The sequence below is a fragment of the Trichosurus vulpecula genome, chromosome 3, assembly GCF_011100635.1.
Source record: "Trichosurus vulpecula isolate mTriVul1 chromosome 3, mTriVul1.pri, whole genome shotgun sequence".
NCBI lineage: Eukaryota > Metazoa > Chordata > Mammalia > Diprotodontia > Phalangeridae > Trichosurus > Trichosurus vulpecula.
The window spans coordinates 110,560,418-110,579,779 of record NC_050575.1 but is presented as its reverse complement, the minus strand read 5'-3'; the positions used below and the strand labels follow the sequence as shown (position 1 = coordinate 110,579,779).

At 39.9% G+C, this 19,362-nt stretch overlaps 1 protein-coding gene and 1 pseudogene across 1 annotated transcript in view; one reads left to right on the top strand and one right to left on the bottom strand.

Moving 5' to 3' along the window:
• CTNNBL1 (catenin beta like 1) overlaps positions 1-19,362 on the bottom strand; it is a gene marked incomplete in the record, with an annotated part of 170,142 nt that overhangs the window by 136,556 nt on the left and 14,224 nt on the right.
• On the top strand, positions 17,532-18,668 carry LOC118841614 (annotated as a pseudogene).

Genomic DNA, 19,362 nt, shown 5'->3' with positions numbered 1-19,362 from the left:
TGGCGACAATATTTATCTCAGAACCCATAATTTGATACACTGACTTCTAATAACACAAGATATCTACTTTAACATTTGTGGGGACAGAAAAATATTTTATAACTACTTTACAACAGTAGGAGAAGGAGAGAAGAGTAGCTAATTAGCAATCATCAGGAACAGTATTAGGTTTTTTCAAGTCACATGATGCACTCGTTAAACATAATTACTCAGAGAAGTGACTCTAGGTAGTGGATTACTGCCTGCAGCAAGGGACAGTTTCATTTTTTTAAAAGTTGGGCAAGGAAATTTTCACTTACTTTTTTCAAAATTATTTCTGAAGTCACAGTCAGAAGTCTATAAAGACTCAAAAAAATGATTTTCTTCAGAAACAAAGTAGAAGACAGGAGATGATGTGGGGGGGAGAGGTTCTTCATAAATTTTGACTATATAGATGAGCTTTAGAACTTTATCTTTCACAAATAGGCATAAAATTCTCTTTTTTTGATATGGGGGGTGGGGATTTGGAGAGGGGAAGGCAGGGCAATTGGAGTTAAGTGACCTGCCCAAGGTCACACAGCTAGTAAGTGTGTCAGGTGTCTCAGGCCAGATTTGGACTCAGGTCCTCCTGACTCCAGGGCCGGTGCTCTACTCACTGCGCCACCTAGCTGCCCCATAAAATTCTTTAAAGACTCAAGTTTATTTACTCAGGGCCTAGCCTAGAGCACATGCAATGGATGTGCCTGCCTAACTTAGGCCTGTACACCCCTATGTGCAGGCATTTGCCCACAAACATGCACATACACTCATACACGTCCCATACACACATATGCATACACACATGTGTACACACATATACACACACAGAGGCAACATGGTATAGTAAAAAGAGCAATCATGTTAGAGTCAAAAGACCTGGGTTTAAGTCCAAGCTCAGACATTTTCTAACTGTGTGAACTAACGCAAATCACATCACTTACAGGATCATAGGAGTTAGATGTGGAAAGGACCTTGAAGATTACCTAGTCCAATTCCTAATTTGACAGATAAAGAAACTGGGACTAAGAGAGGATAAGTGCCTTGCATGAGTCACACATGTAACATGGCACGCATGGCACACTAACCCCTGCTCCTTTTTGAGAAGGATTAAGAGCACGTTTTCAGCAGCCCAGGCCGAAGTCCTTTCCATACCTACTACTAAATGAAGAAAACCTTATTAGTATCTAATAATACTTCAAAAGGAAGGAGACTTCAAAATAGAAAAAAGCAACAAATATCCTGTACAGAAATCGTTATTCCCCCTTACCAAAGCTCTAACTGCTTTCTGAAGGAAACCTAAGTAAAGCTTAAGGCTTTCTAAACTCCTGGACTAGGGCAGTAGTAACCAGACTCTAGAAAGGGAGATTATCATCTAATGAAGATTATCATCTCTCTATCCTAGACTTGGTTGAATAAGATTCAGAAAAGAATAAGAGTAAGAAATGGGTGCTCAGACATTGGAAGGGGCTATTGTTGTGTTGGATAAAGCAAAGCTTTAACTACACTTTCGCAATGCAAGAATCTATCTTGTTAAGGGAGACTATCAATTGTGACTTCAAAAAGGCTTATGTCATAGTCCCTTTGTATTTTCTCTTGCCTCTTAACTAAAAATGCTTACAATTAAAATTAGAATAATTTAATTAGTAAATTCATCCCTAGAAGGCTTGTACCCAAAAACTCAGTCATGAATTTTTTGTCCTATAAACAAGTAACATGTAGCAAGACCAGTATTCAAACCCAGGTCCCCAGGCTCCACATTATTCTCTAAGGAATAATTTCCACATCTGTAAAATGGGACTATAATGATTATACTATTGATTCACAAAGGTTGCTGTAAGAATCAAATGTGATAATGTATGAAAAGCAATACATGTTTTAATTACTATCACTCCAAGCAACAGCCAGCTTTTTTACAAGGATGGAAAACTTATATGAAAATTTAACTTAAGCATCCTTTTTAAAATAATATTTTTAAATACTACAAGCAATTCTTTAGAGTCTGAAAAGCTATAATGATTGCATTAATTTTCTTTCTAATACATACATGCTAATTTGCCTACATTTTACTAGGTTAAGCAAGTGTCTAACAATATGAACACAATGCATCTCTGTTGATTATTTTATCAATGACAACCAAGAGAGATGATTGCATGTCAACTCCTCAGATTTCACTTTCCATAATTTCAAAGGTTTTGTAGTTTATGCAAATTCTACCAGTCAGCTAAACTCTCTTACTCACTCATTCTCACTATGCCTCTCTCTCTCTCCCTCTCTCTCAACAACAGCATATCCAACTTAGGCTATCAACAACACAGATTCAATGTTACTCCCAGGCAGGTGTTTCTGGTCCATCTACAAAGTCATTCAGTCAACACAATTACAATTCTTTCTCAGGAAGAAACTAAAAGTGATTTCAAAGTGACTACAGAATAATGGTTTCTCACTTCCACAGACAAAGAATTCCTAACTACTCTTTACCAAAGCAGCAGTGTAATGCATTGGCAAGCACAATTATCAGAATACTCTTTCTTTGGACAATTCTGAAAAACATCTGCAGAGTGGAGGCTGCTCCTCCAAGGGTCTTAGAAGAATTCACCTTCTCCAGCTCATTTTACAGAGCAGGTATCAAATGCCACATCTTTTAAAGGATTTTCACATATTAAAGAAAGGAACTCTAACATGACATTCTGTTTCATCACCTAAATGTGAGTCATTAGGAATCATGACATTTACTGTTAGTAGGAAGACAATGTGGTCATGCTTAGATGTGAAGTAAAAATGCCAAGCTACAGTCCTGGAAAAATATTGTTGGAGTGCCAATTGTGACCTTAGAAAGGGCTGCGTAACACCCCAACGTCACGAGGAAAAGGTTTGGCAATTCTCTTAAAACAGCATGACAAGTGACATTAACAACGAACAGAGACTTCCTTGTGTAATAACCTTCATGTCACAGGAGTACAGACTTAGAGCTGAAGGGGACCTTAGAGGCCACCTCACAACACCCTCATTTTACAGAAGAGGAACCGAAGCTGGGGGGAGGGAGTTATTACATGTTCAAGGTCACACAGACACTAAGTACAAAGATGAGATTTGAACCCAGGGCCTCTGATTCCAAATGCAGGGTCCTCTCTACTGTTTCACATGGCCTCTTAAGTTTTAGATCTCTACCTGAATAAAGCAGATAAAGAAAGAGATTCTTGGCCCAAGATTTTAAGGGTAGAAGAAGGAAAAAAAAAATCTTGTCCCAAGATTTTAAGGGTAAAAGAAGGAAAAAAACTTTAGTTGTAGAACTAAGAAATAAGAACACTAAAAACCTGTTTCTTACTCATCACCCTGAGCAAGTCACTTACCTCTGAGTCAGTTTCTTCAGCTTTAAAATTAGAACTTTATCTCTACGGCTTCTTCCAGTTCTAATAATCTGAAAACCTATAAAATGGCACCTAACCCAATACTATAAGCAAATGCTGAGTTTGATACAAAGGCAATAAAACCTTGTTACTGGAAGACCCAGGCATTATCTGTTAAAGGAATGAAAAGTGAATCTTCATAAGCAACAGTTTTCTCTGTGGGTGAATCTCAAGTCAGTTTCAACCAGCTAGAAAGAGTCATCAAGGCAAACTACCCATTAGCTGTCAATTTAGAATGACTTGAGAAAGTAAGCCCCAGAGCTCTAGCGATATCTTTTCAACAACCTCTTAATCTTATTTATAACACCTGTGTTAAAGCAGTCTGACATGAATCCTACGGAAACTCAAGACATCTCAGGCTGAAATTGCTTAGGAATTTGAGATTCGTGGTAAATATGCACGAGACACACTGAAAACACTCTACACAAGGGAATTCCCTGCTGCTGCTTTGGAGTGGCAGGTTAGCCTAGCAAGTAGAACGAATGGGGAAAGCCAGATATCCAATCTCATAAATACTCATCAAGTTCCTTAAGAAAAGGGCCCTGATGCCAACCCAGCCTTGCCCCGCCTAGTACGCAGGCTCTGCCATAGCCCCGACTGTATCCTGAATGTTCCTTACAGACTACAGAACCCATTAGGAAACTTCATAAATTAACGGGTCTATTAAGAATTCATGTGCTAGTTAATTCACAAAACATCAAAAAAGGCATGAGGAATTTACTACTTTAATACTAAAACATAAAAGAAATGGATCTGGACATGCCAAATAAATAACACATGAAGAACACATAGAAAAAAAGTGAATTCATGGTTCTGTGTTGTTTACTTTTTTTTAAATTAGTCTGGTGAGGGGGCTAATCTTGTTTTTTTTTTTTTAAACAGATCCGTTTCAGTAAAAGAATACAGTCTTGGGACAAGGACAGATGAATAGATACAGCCAGCCTCTAATTATCTGTACTAATACCAGGAGATGAACTAATGACCTGAAGGTCCCATCCAGTCCCCAGTAGAGTCTGATTCATTTCAACAAACATTTATTAAGGAACCTACCTGGGCAGAGCTCTGCGCCTGTCATTGATTTTTTTTAAGTAGTCCCTGCTTTCAAGGAGTTACAATATAACGAAGATGAGGTGCTATACCATGTATGTGAAGTCAATAAATAGCAGAATATGATTAGGGGCAAAGAAAGAGCTAGACCAGGTTCTTAAACTAGAGATTGCAAACTTGTTTTTGTTTGTTTTTAATATTTTGATAAATATTTGTAATAGTTTTCTTCTGTAATTCTGTTATTCTGAGCCCAAAGGCTTCAAAAAAGGTTAAGAACCCCACGTCTAGGCAAAGTGCTATAAAAAAAAGGAACCCCTGAAAAAGAAGTGCTAAAAATCATTAATCAGAAAAATGCAAATTAAAACATCTCTGAAGCTGTTGCCTTACACTCACCAAACTGATAAAGAGAGTAAACATGAAAAATTCAAGGTTGGCAGGGCTATGGGAAAAGTCACACTAATTCACTGCTGGTAGATCATACTGGGAAATAATTTGGAATTATGAAACAAAATTTATGAAATTCTTGATATTCTTTGACCAAGTACCTCTTGAGTTTTAACTTCACTACTGGCTACTAAGAGTCAAAAAGACGAGTACATACATAAAAATTCGCAGCAACATTATGTGTAACGTTTATAGAGGTGGCATGGCCTACTAGCTAGTGGGATGGCAGCTGAATCAGAACGAGATTCAATTCCTGCTTCTTATAGACACTGGCTACAGACAAGCCAATTAGCTTCTCAGTCCCCATCCTCCACCCCCACCCCACCCCACCCCAACTCTCCAGGACTGTATATTACAAAGCAGTTGGTAATCTGCATGGCAGAAAGAGTTTCCACACCCATCATCACACTGACGAAATCATAGGTCCTGAGTTGGTACATATATGTTTAGTAGCAAAAAGTTGGGAACAAACCTGTGCCCAAAGACTAAAGGCTGAAAAAACTATGGTATATCAATGCAACAGAATATTATTGTGTCCTAAGGAACAACAAATACGAAGAATTTTTTTAAAATGTGAAAAGATATGTGGAAAGTACGTAAAATCTGGAGTCAAAGGACAAGGGTTTGACTCCTCTATCTGCACGATTCACTCCTGACGTGACTCTCGGCAAGTTACCTGCCTGGGCCTTGGTGTCCTCATGGGTTGGACCAGATGACCTCTGAGGCCCTTTACAATTCTAAATCTATGATCTAGGAAGCCCCAGTGAATTATCCACACTAGGATATAAACGGGCCAACTTTGGGACAGCAAACATGTGTCTGACTGCAGCAGCTAGAGCAGGGGTGGGGAACCTACAGCTGCAAGGCCACACGTAGCCCCTTAATGGCAAAGGGCCACACTTGAGGCCACATGTTCCCCACCCGTGAGCTAGTGAATGATCAATAATTCAATTCGACAAACATTTTTAAGCCCCTACTACGGCACTATATTAAGCACTGAGGATACAAAAACAAAACCAACAACATCTCCAACCTTAAGAGGTTACATCCTACTAAAAAGATACAATATGCATATGAATAAACACATAATAATTTCAAGAAGATGAGAGTGCTAACAACTAGAAGAAATCAAAAATTCCGAAACAAACATGAGAAGAAAGAACAGATGACCATTGCAAAAAGTGCCTGAGATTCCTTTCCTTCCCTCTTTCGCACTGTGAAGGTATAATCTCTACAACTATACTGGCAATAATCACATTAACATCTCAGGCACCAAGATGCTCTCCTCCCTCCTTTGTTAATTCCACTATGCTGTCTCACCTACAATGTTTACACTAGGCAGGATTTACCCAAAGCAGGTTTTCTCATTGCCACTATCTACCACAATGAACCTAGGTGCACCTTTATCCACACCCACACAGAAGCAGTAGCAGGAAAGGCAATAATGGGGAGAATCCTGAACTTGCCAAGACCAGCTATGTGGCAATAACAAGGGCAAAGAGACCCGAGAAGCACAGATTACCTACATACAATCCACTGAGAACTGACCAAAAAAGATAAATAGGAAGGGTTGTTAGAAAACACAAGGATGGAGGTGAGTTAGGAAAACCCAAGTGAGGCTTGGTTAGCTTCAAATTAGCACTAAAGAAATGAGCTATGAATATGCAGTGTACAACAGTAGGCTCTGGGGGAGGGGAATCTTATCTAAAGTATGATTCCTGTCCTCATATAGTTTACGATCTAATCTCTGACTGCAGAATATAACATATACATAAGTAACTTTTCAATAAAACCATTAAGCACATTAGAGAGGTGCGATGTGGTGGGTGGGCTCCCAAAGAGGATAGATCATTATTTTAGGGGTGGAGGGAAGAAAAGGGGAATCAAAGATATTTCATGAAGGAAGCAGCAACTGAGTTGAGCTTTACTTACCAGGAGCAAGAGTTGCATGATTAACTCTCAAAAGATACAGGAGAAAAAAAAAATCACTGCTCTCAGAACATTGATAATATTCTGAAGATCAATTTGGTTTTAAACCAATTACCAGGATTCTGATTAAGATCAACTTAAGAAATCAGATCTAGTCAGCAATGGAAGCAGTGTGGGGTAGTGGATGAGAAGCCTGGGATTTCTGGTCCTGGTTTTGTCATTTACTTGCCATGTGACCTAGAACAAGTCACTTTCTCTTTCTGAAATCAAATAAGAGAACTGAGTCAGATGATCTTTAAAGTCTTTTCCAGCTCTAAAACTCTACAAAATAACAACCAACCAACCCCCCCCCCACACACACACACACACAAGGGTACATAGTTACTTGGTCTTCCTTAGGGCCATCAGCTTAGGATCCTGCTGTAACAAATCAGCTACAGCTACAGGAATAAAACTGGGAGATGAGGTGTGAAAGGAGGGAGGAGTGTGAGACACAACATAGTATCAGCCCAAATCCTAGGTCTTCATCTGAAACACAAATCACTTCACTTGCTGAACGAAAGGAAATGTTTCCTTTGGAAGTTTAGCCTATTTCTCCAGTCAGTCAGGTTCATGCTGGGAGAAGATATTTATCAATACAACTGAAATAAATATAGATATTTAAACAATGGTTAAATGCAGTATTATGATCAGGAATAAGACCAATATCTAATATATCACAAGCACTACAGATTAACTCCTTCCCTCTCAATTTCACATAACTATCACACACAAAACTCACAAATTGAAGGACAGATCTAAGAATTTGCTATTAATGCAGAGGCAGTGTTTCATACCTAGCTATACACATCACAATATTTTCCTATTAGGCTCATTGTCATGCTCCAGAAGAAAACTATACTCACTGCTCTCCATAATCAGGGAGTTCACATGGTCAGAAGTGCCTCTTCTGGCACACACATAATCTCAACCATTGCTAAAAATTGCTTTTTTAATTAAAATGAGACTTTCTTAACCTCCTGCTGACAATCACAACCAGAGTGTGGGAGTCCAGTAAAGGAATATTAAGGAGATTCCATCCTGCACTGATAGTAGTTTAACACTCAGAAGGGGGAGAAAAACATTGCTAATTTAAACAAAATGTTTAATCTTCTAATCATTAGACAAGCTCTACAAGGATGAATTGCAATCTTCATTACCAGGTTCCCATATGGCCACTGTCATAAGTCAAGTCAGGTAGGAAACTGACACAATCTTTCTCTCTGAGGATTCTGTGCCCTTGCTGGTTTTGTGGGAGTGGACAATGACAACCTCGTTGGCAAAAATAAGCAGAATTTTGATTTCTGCTTCCCCCAGTTCATTATATTGGCTGAGGTATAAGGAACTAAGGTATGAAGTTAGGAAGTTAACATGGGATAATTTCATGGCATTTACTACCAGCAGACTTAGTAGCCTGAGGCACTTTCAAACTTTAAAGGACTTTTTAAAAAAAAGTACTCAATTCAGGTGATATTTTTGGAATTCTTTTTGTTTGCTGAAAATTCCCCTCATTACCTATCTGTAAGAGATTCACCAAGGTATTAAGGTAACATCCACAAATGCCACCTCTAGTCAGATGGAAATGTATTCTTCAGCAGATAGGCTTGTAACATTCTCTAATTTGTGTTATCTCTGCCCATTCAGAGTGTCATGTGCTAACTCAGGAGAAAAATCCATTGCCAAATCACCTTGACATGTCTGACAGCAGAACACCTACCTGAGAAAGCAACGTATAACAATTATTCACTTTCATTAGAGACCATCTTTTAAGTCAGTTTTTAAATTTTCAAAACAAAAAAATGGTCATTCACAGCCCTTGCTTACTGCAGTTGAATGTGCAATTGGCAAAAACTGAAATCACTTCTAAGCCAAGTGAAAGAGATGTCCTAGAAATAACAGGAGTTGGCTCTGCCCCTTTAATTACCCACTGGAATGTAAAACCAGACACTGAGGGTATGGCCACAGCAGTTCTGGGCAAAACAGCAACGATATTTAATCATCGGTTCAGACCATCTGCAACTGTTAGGCAGTAGTGCAGAAAGTTTACAGATTCCACAGCTCCTTACAGATTGCCAGGTGCTGGGGTCAGCTGCATTGTTTTCTGTGCCACGAGAGGTTGCTTTCTCCATTCTCTGAGGCCCAGGGTGCAGAATGAACGGCACCATGCCCACATTTTCTATGCCAAGTCTGGCACTGAGGAAGCTCTGCTTCTTGATTAAGCCAGAAAACAGATTAAATGTTTAGAACTGGGAGATTTTGAAAACAACCTAGGTGCGAAAGCAATTATCTGTGGTATAGCACAGGCTTCAGCCATGGGGCTTTGAAGCACCACAGATTGTGATGAATTCTGTTATTTTCAAAACTGAAATGGGCCAAAAGTTTCGGGTGGGTTACTACAATGGAATTATGTAAGAGCTATAACCCTGGTCCAAATCTAAATCAATTCAATTAATATTTGTTGACTACCCACTAAGGCCAAAGCCAGGTATTCAGCAAACAAAAAGAAATACAAAGGAAGTATGAAAATAAGATATAATTCCTACTTTCAAGTACTTCCAGCTTTGCAGGAGGCAGGTGGAAAGCGAAGAAAAAAACAAGTACACAAATAATCTTTATATAAAGCAAGCCAGAAGGGCCTTAGGAAAGGGTAAACAGCATCAGTAGGTTCAAAGAAGGAAGAATCATCCAGTCGGGGAGATTAAAAAGTCTTCAAGGATCATTTCAAACTCCATCTCTTTGAAGGATTAGGAAGGAGAATAGTCCAGGCAGAAGAAAAATAAGCCAAGCCATTGGAGAGGGAAACTAAAGAGTTTGGAGAAAAGTGAGTAGCGTAGTTTGGCTACAGCAAAATGTATGAAGAAAAAAGTACTGGGGGGGGAGAGGAGGAGGCAGGAAAAATATTATGGGGCTACATCAGTAAAGGTCTGGAATCCTAGGCTGAGGGGTTGCAATTTAATTCAGAAAGGTACTATGAGAGTGATCTGACTTTGATCTGAAATCAGATTTGAAATTTGATTGAAATCAAAAGACTTGAGTTCAAATGCAGACTCTGCTACTCATTATCTGTGTGAGCCTGGGAAGGTAACTCAAGCCCTCAGAATTTCAGTTTTCTCATTTGTAAAATGAGGGGGCTGGATAAGATGAACCCTCAGGTCCCTTCCAGCTTTAAATCCTATGACCCTATGATCAGTTGTTGGTCAGTTGTTTTTCAGTTGTGACCCCTTCTTTGTGACCCCCATTTGGGGTTTTCTTGGCAATGGTTTGCCATTTCCTTCTCCAAATCATTTTACAGATGAAGAAACTGAGGCACACAGGGTAACTGCTCAGGGTCAAATAGTAACTGTCTGAGACAGGATCTGAATTCATGAAGATGAGTCTTCCTGATTCTAAGCCCAGTGCTCTATACACTTCTAGCCACCTAGCTGCCTATGATCAGGCAATGGAGGCAATGGCTTTTGAGAAGTCAAGATAGAAGACCAGAAGAAAAATAAAATTTAGAAAATATTTAAGATTGTTACTATCACCATACAACCAAAGGATTTAGAGCTCGAAATGACCTTAGAAGACCATTAGGTTCAGCCTTATCAGCTTCACAACTGAAGACACTGAGGTCCAGAGTTAGCAAGATTCCTCTCAAGAACATGTGCTACTTCTATATATACATCCTTGAGGTCTTCTAACTTTGGCAATAGGGCCTGTTATAAGACTGTTCCCAGTGATCTGTACAAATCTTTCTTTGAAAATAGGGATGTAAATAAACATTGGGGACCATCTCCAGTCTTCCGGATCTATATCTTGCCACTGGACCCAGATGGCTCCAGGGGAAAAAGCGAGGCTGGTGTCTGCACAGCCCTTCCTCACTTATATCCAATTTACTTTCAAGTCATGGCATCACCTTCTTGATGTCATGGTCTTCTTCAAGAACAAAGGACAAACAACAGCAACGATAAATTAAACATGTATAATTAAAGTAACACTGATCCCACTTGGAAATTTTTCTATCACATACAAGCATGCAAATCATTATTCAACAAAATGAGAACTGCTCAATTAAATATAACTACTTTGCATTAGAAACTTAGCTTTTAACAACTTCTAATAGTAACACGGCACAGGCAGAGGTCTCTATGTCTCTGTCTCTTTCTCCACCCTCCCATTCTCCCCCTACACATATACATTAAATACCTTCACAAAAGATCAAGGAGAATTTCACTATCTTCAAGGACCAAAGTAATTTATTGAGGAGAAGAGCAGGAAAGAAATAATAAATACAGAGACCTACTATAGAATTTGTTCTGCCTGCCAATTTGGGGTCTGGGAATTACAGTGATTTTGCAGAGTTTATCTGGGTCTAGGTTCTTTTGCTATTTTAATTCTAGGTGAAGTCTGGCTCCAGAACTGTCAAAACCTGCCACTATGTCTTCATATTATCCAGATATATCCCTCTATTAGTCAAATCTATGGTCAACAGGGTACAGCTATCCCTTTCAAGAGAGAAAACAAAGAGATATTCAGAAAAGATCCTGCCAACACTTTCCTACCATTCTTATATATCTACTGCAGATCAATTCAGTAGTCTGAACCACCATTATGGATTCAGTAATTCTTTTCAGGGCATTACACTAAGCAGCCTGGTAACACAAATTCATACTTCAGGTAGTTAAGTCACAAAGCTGATTAATCTGACTTTTCCCACCACGTCACAACTTTTTGTAGTATAAACCTGTCAAGTTAAACTGAAAGGAAGAAATTTACTAACCCCAACAATCTGAACTTGTTCAATGGTCAGAAGAAGGCATGGAAGGTAAGAGCACCCAGTATAATGGCAATGTATATACCAGTTTGACAGTAAAGGTAAACTAGAGTCCTGGCTATGCTTCTTAGCCACTACTTGGCAAAGGGCCAAGAAAGCATTGGTGATGGGAAAAAGAGAAAAGATCAAAAACACAGAACTGTGTGGCAAGCTTCTGGGTGATAGATGAGGGCCTTTCTTCCCAGGTGATTCTAAGAAAGCCCCTTATAGGGTTACTCCAAAGAAGTCAGGGAAAAATTAGAGGGTACTGGGTTGGAGGTATTCTCCTGCTTAGCACTGAGAGGTAAATAAACTACAAAAAATCCACTACTTCTTGTTCTGTCCTAAAAATGAATAAGTCCCGAAACTCCTTTATCCTCCCTGAAAGAACTACACTAAGAGAAGGAAAGACGATGTTAATAATCCATCTAAGAAAGATATTAGTGACATTTTGGCAGAATAATCCAAGTTTTTATATCTCAAAGTCATCTAAAGTGACCAAGAACAATACAATCCAAATACAGCAGTGCTTCATTTACCTAGCCATCACTTAGCTGACAACAAATGACTGAGGTCACCATTGAGAACTGGGAAGGAAGCAAAGTTCCCATACTGAATTTCATGCACTTGGCTCATAGGCAAGTCCTTCATAAAGATTCTTTTTACTCTTATTTGAGAGAATTTTAACTACTAAATTAGAAAATTAGAATGAAGGGAGAAGAACGCTGCTAGAAGAAGCCATACAAAGAGGTAAGTGATATAAAATAGCATAAGAGAAAAACTATAAAAAGCAGACAGCAGAATTCAAAAAGCATAGTAGTATGAGGCCATTTATTACAAGAACAGTTTCACATACCTCAATAAATCCTGAAGGCATCACTTTATCATGCTTGTAACCAAGATAAAGTGCTAGATAAATTTAAGGTAGTATTACAGTCTCGTTTGTGTACACATGGATTAATCTATTTTGTGTATTATTTGTGACGAATTGGGCCTACTTTCCATCCTTCCATCTGACATCATCCTCAAGAGGTGTAATCAAGGCTGAGCTGGGAAAGATTTTAGACAAAACAAGGGAAGATGTGCATATCCGATGTCTTCTCCTCATAAGGGGCATTCAAAACAATGACCTCAAGTCATCATAAAAAGCTAAATATTATTTAATATATTCATCAAAGATTGAAGGTAATCATCTGTCCTCTATACTAGCAGAATACAGGCATTAACAAAACCTTACCAAGCTGGAAAGGCTTTCATATGGGCCCAGCAAGGGACTATGTCTGTCATCTAAGAACCAGCCTAACTAAAATCAGAGAGGCTCAAACAGACAGCTACAGGGAAATGAATTTTTCAGTCAGCGATAGCCATTCTTAGAGACTACATATATGGTCTTCTATATGCTGTGATCTGCATTGATAAAAAGAGCCTACATCAATGAAATTCTTGAAATACACTCATTTTATGAAAAAAAAAATGAGAAAACGTGATATACGTGAGAACTAAAGGTAGTATGTGTGACCGAGTGAGCACTCAAGTTGGAGTCTAAGATTCTAGGACTTGAGATTCAAATACTGGCTTTACTAGTTGGGGGATTTAGGGCAAGTCACTTAAATTATCTGAGTCTCAGTTTCTTCACAGAACACAAAATGAGGGGTTTGAGCCAAATGATCTCTAAGGTTCATTTTGTTTCTGACATTATCTTTAAAGGTCCCTTCCAAAATAGCTTACAGTTCTACAGCACTTTAGGGCTTCCAAAGCACATTCCTCACAACAACCCTGTGAAACAAGTAGAAGAGACTAATACTCAGTCCATTTTACAGGTGAGGAAGATGGGCTCAGAGAAGTGATATGACTTGCCTGCAAATTTCAGAATTAGGATTTGAACCCAAGTCTCCTGGCTCCAAAATGCAGCATTCTTTGCATTAACATATATTGCTTCTGACATGCTGTAATTGTATAAAACTGGCTTAAAATAAAATGTTGGTGTTTAAAGAGATAAAGTCTTGGCTAGCTAAAAATTCACTCATTTTGCACCTCTCCTCCAATTAGGTAACAGAAATAAAATGTTACCTTAATTTAATATTGCCCTCACCCCCTTTAAAGAAAGGAATTTCTTTGAAAGACTTCTTTCTGCAGCTATCTACAATAAAACAAATGGTTTGATCCATCTTTTCTTCATTTATTGCTAAGCTTTTGCATTTTGTTGATTTCCTGGCAGCCACCTCTTTTGAGGCCTCAGCTACTGCTGGCCTACGCCACCCCACCCCCACCCCCACCCCCACCCCACCACTTCTGCTTCTCTGTGTATAAATAGATAACCTTGAAGCTTCCCAAGGTGTCATCCATTCTGAAAGCTATTATCTGGCCCAATGGAAGCATTAACGTTCAGAGAGGTGGCCAGAAGACCTTAAATATGGCGTGACAACCTGTAGCTACAATACATTTTTTGATGGAAAGCTTAAAGGAAGCTTTAAAAGGTGGGAGGGAGGGGGAGCATTCCATGCTCTACATGAGTAAACAAGACTGATGTGTCACCAATACTGAATATGTTAAAGATGTAAAAAAAGGAGAACATGTGAGCCCAATAGCCCTTAATAAGGGGGGAAGACATAAAATAGAAAATTCATTTCAATTCTCAGTTAGCTATATTAATATAAAAGATATGAACAATTAAGAATAACCATAGATAATTTAAAAATCAATCATATCTAGTTTTTTATCTTAATCAGGGATAAACACTCAGCCATGTATGGTGTCTTCCTACTCTGGCTTCTATGTCAAATCCTTCCCTTTCATTTTAGTCCTATGATACTTGGACCTAGGTTAGGAAATATGAAAAACCTAACCTTTCTGCTATGGAAAATTCATAAAGCACATAATTTAATGGGCAGATAATTCAGTATATAGCACCATCTTAATACTTTTTCAGTTACAAAGCATTTTTATTTTCATAATTTTATCTAATACAAGTATGTGAGGTAGCAGGGCTGATATAATCATCCTCTTCCTTAAATTAAGAGACACTCAGAAAAATGAAGTTGTTTCCCTCATGTTACACAGCTAGTAAAGGCATAATCAAGACTAAATTTTAGGTATCCTCCTCCCTAGTCCATGGCTGAGGCTACAACATCAGCTATCTTTCTAAATTAAGATAAAGGGTGAAAGAGTGGGTCACATCAAAGAGAGAATGGAAATAGGGATGGACTTGAAATCTGAAAACCTGGACTCCAGGCCCTAATCCACTCAAAAACTGTGTGACCTTTAAGCAAGTTAGCTAATCTCCGAAGTTCTTTCTAATACAACAAACTGCCTGGAAAAAACCAGGAGTGTAGGGTCAAATAATTCATGGAAGGAGAAAGCTGAAAGATAAAGGCCACTTGAAGCAAAGGTGATTTATGAGAGAGGCAATTTTACTATAGTGGGTAAAACCTTGGTAGCTAGACTGCTTAAAGAAATCTATGGTGAGGAAAAAAGCAGGACATTCAGATCACTCTTTTAGGACATTTGTTTATCAAAAGGAAAACAGGGGCCCTAAATTGAACTCATTATCTCACCTCTCTCCCAATCCAATCTACTGCCCACTCCTGTGATTTTACCTTCATATACACTCCCTTCTCTCCTCTAGCAACACTGCAATGCTGCGGTGCAGGACCTCATGATCTCACACCTGGTCTACTGCAACAGTCTTCTGGTTGACATCCCTGCCACAAATCTCTCCCCACTCCAGACCATGCTCCACTATCAAAGCAATCTTCCTAAAACACAGCTATATGACATCACCCCACCCCCATTCAGTAAATTCCAGTGGATCTCAATCACCTCCAGGATCAAATATAAAATCCTGTTTGGCATTTAAAATCCTTTAGACTCTGGTTCCCTTCCTGCCTTTCAGTTTTCTTGAACCTTAGTCCTTACTCCCCTCCACATGCTCTACAAGCCAGTGATACTGGCCTTCTTGCCATTCCTTGACATCCAGGCTCCAGGCATTTTCACTAGTTGTCTCTCACGCCTAAAATTCTCTCTTCTCAGCACTTCCTCCTGGCTTCCCTGGCTTCCTTCAAGTCCCAGCTAAAATCGCACCTTCTACAAGAAGCCTTTCTCTCTTAATGCTAATTCAGCAGTTCTCAATATATGATCTGGAAGGTGGAACCAAGATGGGAGAGACGAAGCAGCAGCCCAGCAGAACTCCCCCGACAACTTTAAAATAATACCTCAAATCAAATTTTGGAGAAGCAGAGTGAACAGAAGGTCAGGGCAAGATATTTTTCCAACCTAAGATAACTTAGGAGTTCAGCTGGAGAGATTTATGATATTGGAATGGGAATTGGCCCAGGGTACATACAGAAACAGCTTCAGCAGCTCTCAATCCAGAGGTGGCAAGGGAGTCAGACAATTGGCAGAAAGAGATTACAGGGGACCTTTCACAGGCATTGGGTGTAGTAAGCACTGATTGGCACCTCTACTACCCATGCACAGTTCCGGGTCGCAGTTCTAGGACAGGGAGGAGAGCTTGTGGTTGGTCACAATGGAGCAGGAGCCCTGCTCACAGTTCTTGTAACAACAATGTTGCTAGCAGCTACTGCTGAGGTATAAGACCCAAAAAGACCAGTAACAAGGGCTCACAGAAGGGCTGCTAGCACAGGTTATTTGATCTGCTTTTCTAAGGAAAGCAACTGTAAGGGGTTAACTATCTCACTTTAATCAAACATACATGTATCATTCACTTAGTTCAGGAGGAAAAGCCAGCACCCTGAACTTCAGAGCAAATACAAACAGAAACTACAAACAGAGACAATATAAACAGAGCAAGTAACACAATTCAACAGACAGGCCTTGTCTGATCGAGACATCATATACATACTTACCAAAAAGAAAAGCACTAACATATGGGTTTTTTTTTCAAAGCGGGGGATGGGGGTTCCCATGGCTACCCAGAGTCTCGTCTGGTCAAATCACACAACACTCTTCCAGTGAGTGAGAGCCTCAAAGCAAAATGCCAGCCTCCAAGTTTATATACCACTCAGGGCCAGAAAGCTTCACACTTAATAAGCAAAAGGGTGTGGGCCTGGGGCTTAGAGCCTAGCAAAACTTAATAAAAGACACTTGATTGCTTTAGCATTCTAAAAGAGAAAACAGTAAAAAATAGTCCCACCCTGTTTAACATTACAGTTCTACAGGCAAGAGAAGCACTAGCACTTGCAGCTACAGAATAGGAAGCTCTTAGTGGATAAACACCATAGCAAAAGAGCAGTGACCACAACTCTCTCCAGATCATACCATCTTGGAAACACCAAAAACTTGTAGGACCCCCACCATCCCCCTCCAACTAGCTCTAAAAATAGCAGCATGACAAAGCCTGAAGCTTGGAATAGTGCTTCTCCACCCCGAAGTGAGCAGATTCTAGCCCGAAGATAAATTCCAAAGTCAGGAGGTAGGCTAGGAAAATGAGCAAACAACAACAAAAAAGAACTTACCCATAAAAAGCTACTGTGGTGGCAGGAAAGACCAAAATGAAAACTTACAAGAAAACAACAATGTGAAAACAGCTACAAGCAAAGCATCAAAGAAAAGTGCTAACTGGACCTAAGCCCAACAAGAATTCCTGGAAGAGTTGAAGAAAGAGATTAGAGTGGTAGGCAAAAATGAGAAAAGAAATGAGAGCACTGAAAAGAGAATTAACTACTTGGTAAAAGAGGCACACACAGAAAGTATTGAAGAAAATAACACCTTAAAAAACAGAACTAGGTAGCTGTGAGCTCTTCCACCCAGCGTGCACTTGCTTCCCCCCTGCCTCCAGGTGCGGCACCACCTCCTCTCTCTCTTAAGGGTTTAAACTTGCCACTTCAAAGTTCACCATGGATGATGATATTGCTGCTCTTGTTGTCGACAATGGCTCCAGAATGTGCAAAGCTGGCTTTGCAGAAGGCGATGCCCCTAGGGCCATCTTCCCTTTCATTGTTGGGCGCCCCAGACATTAGGGTGTGATGGTGGCAGCTACATGGGGGATAAGGCCCAGAGCAAGAGAGGTATTCTGAACCTGAAGTACCCCACTGAACATGGTATTGTCACCAACTAGGATGACATGGAGAAGATCTGGCATCATACTTTCTACAATGAGCTCCGTGTGGCCCCCGAAGAGCACCCTGTGCTGCTCACATAAGCCCCTCTGAACCCCAAAGCCAACAGAGAAAAGATGACTCAGATGATGTTTGAGAACTTCAACACCCCAGCCATGTATATTGCCATCCAGGCTGTGCTGTCCCTGCATGCCTCTGGTCGTACCACTGGTATTGTGATGGACTCCGGTGATGGTGTGACCCACACTGTGCCCATCTATGAAGGTTATGCCCTTCCCCACGCCATCCTCTGTCTGGATCTGGTTGGCCGTGATCTGACAGACTACCTCATGAAGATCCTGACCGAGAGAGGGTACAGTTTCACTACCACAGCCAAGAGGGAAATCATGCATGACATCAAGGAGAAGCTGTGTTACGTGACCCTAGACTTCAAGCAGGAGATGGCCACTGCTGCATCTAGCTCTTCTCTGGAAAAGAGCTATGAGCTCCCTGATGGTCAGGTCATGACCATTGGCAACGAGAGGCTCCGATGCCCAGAAGCCCTCTTCCAACCATCTTTCTTAGGTATGGAATCCTGTGGAATCTACGAAACTACCTTCAACTCAATCATGAAGTGTGATGCTGACATCCATAAGGATTTTTATGCCAATACCATACTGTCTGGTGGTACTACCATGTACCCAGGCATTGCTAACAGGATGCAGAAAGAGATTACAGCCCTAGCTCCCAGCACAATGAAAATCAAGATCATTGCCCCACCTGAGTGCAAATACTCTGTCTGGACTGGAGGCTCCATCCTGGCCTCTCTCTCCACCTTCCAGCAGATGTGGATCAGTAAGCAGGAGTATGATGAATCTGGGCCCTCCATTGTCCACTGCAAATGCTTCTAAATGGACTGTTTGTGGTTTTTTGATTTTTTTTTTGTCAAAGGGTGTGATATGATAATTGCCCAAAAAAGAGATGAGATTGGCCATGGCTTTATTTGTTTGTTTGTTTGTTTTGTTTTTTTTGTTTTTTTTTTTTGGAGCTTGACTCAGGATTTAAAAACTGGAACGGTGAAGGTGATGAGCAGTCTAAGTATGTTGGAGGCAAACATCCCCAAAGTTCTACAGTGAGTCTTCAGGACTCGGACTGTACATTTGTTTTGGTTTTTTTAACAGCCATTCCAAATATTGTATAATGCATTGTTACAGAGTTACAAGCCTCAGTGAAGGCTGTCCTCTGCTGGAGCAAAGGAGCTACCTAACAAAAATCCAGATGGGGAGGGGGGAGGGGGGAGGGGGGAAGGTACTAGTATTGCTTTACTTGTAAATTACATAATCCTTTAAAAAACAAAAAAACTTTTTGTATCTTCCGCCTTAATACTTGTTCCTTTTTTTTTTAAATTGTCAGCCATAATGAATGGCCCCCTAAATTCCCTACCTGCCCTAACATAGATGTGAATGAAGACTTTACAATCTCCCTGCGAGTTTTTTGAGATTGGTGCCAGTACTTGGGGGAGGGGAGGAGCTTTACGTATACACTGACTTAAGACCAGTTCAAATAAAAGTGCACACGTTAAAGAAACAAACAAACAAAAAAAAACAAAACACAGAATTGGCCTAATAAT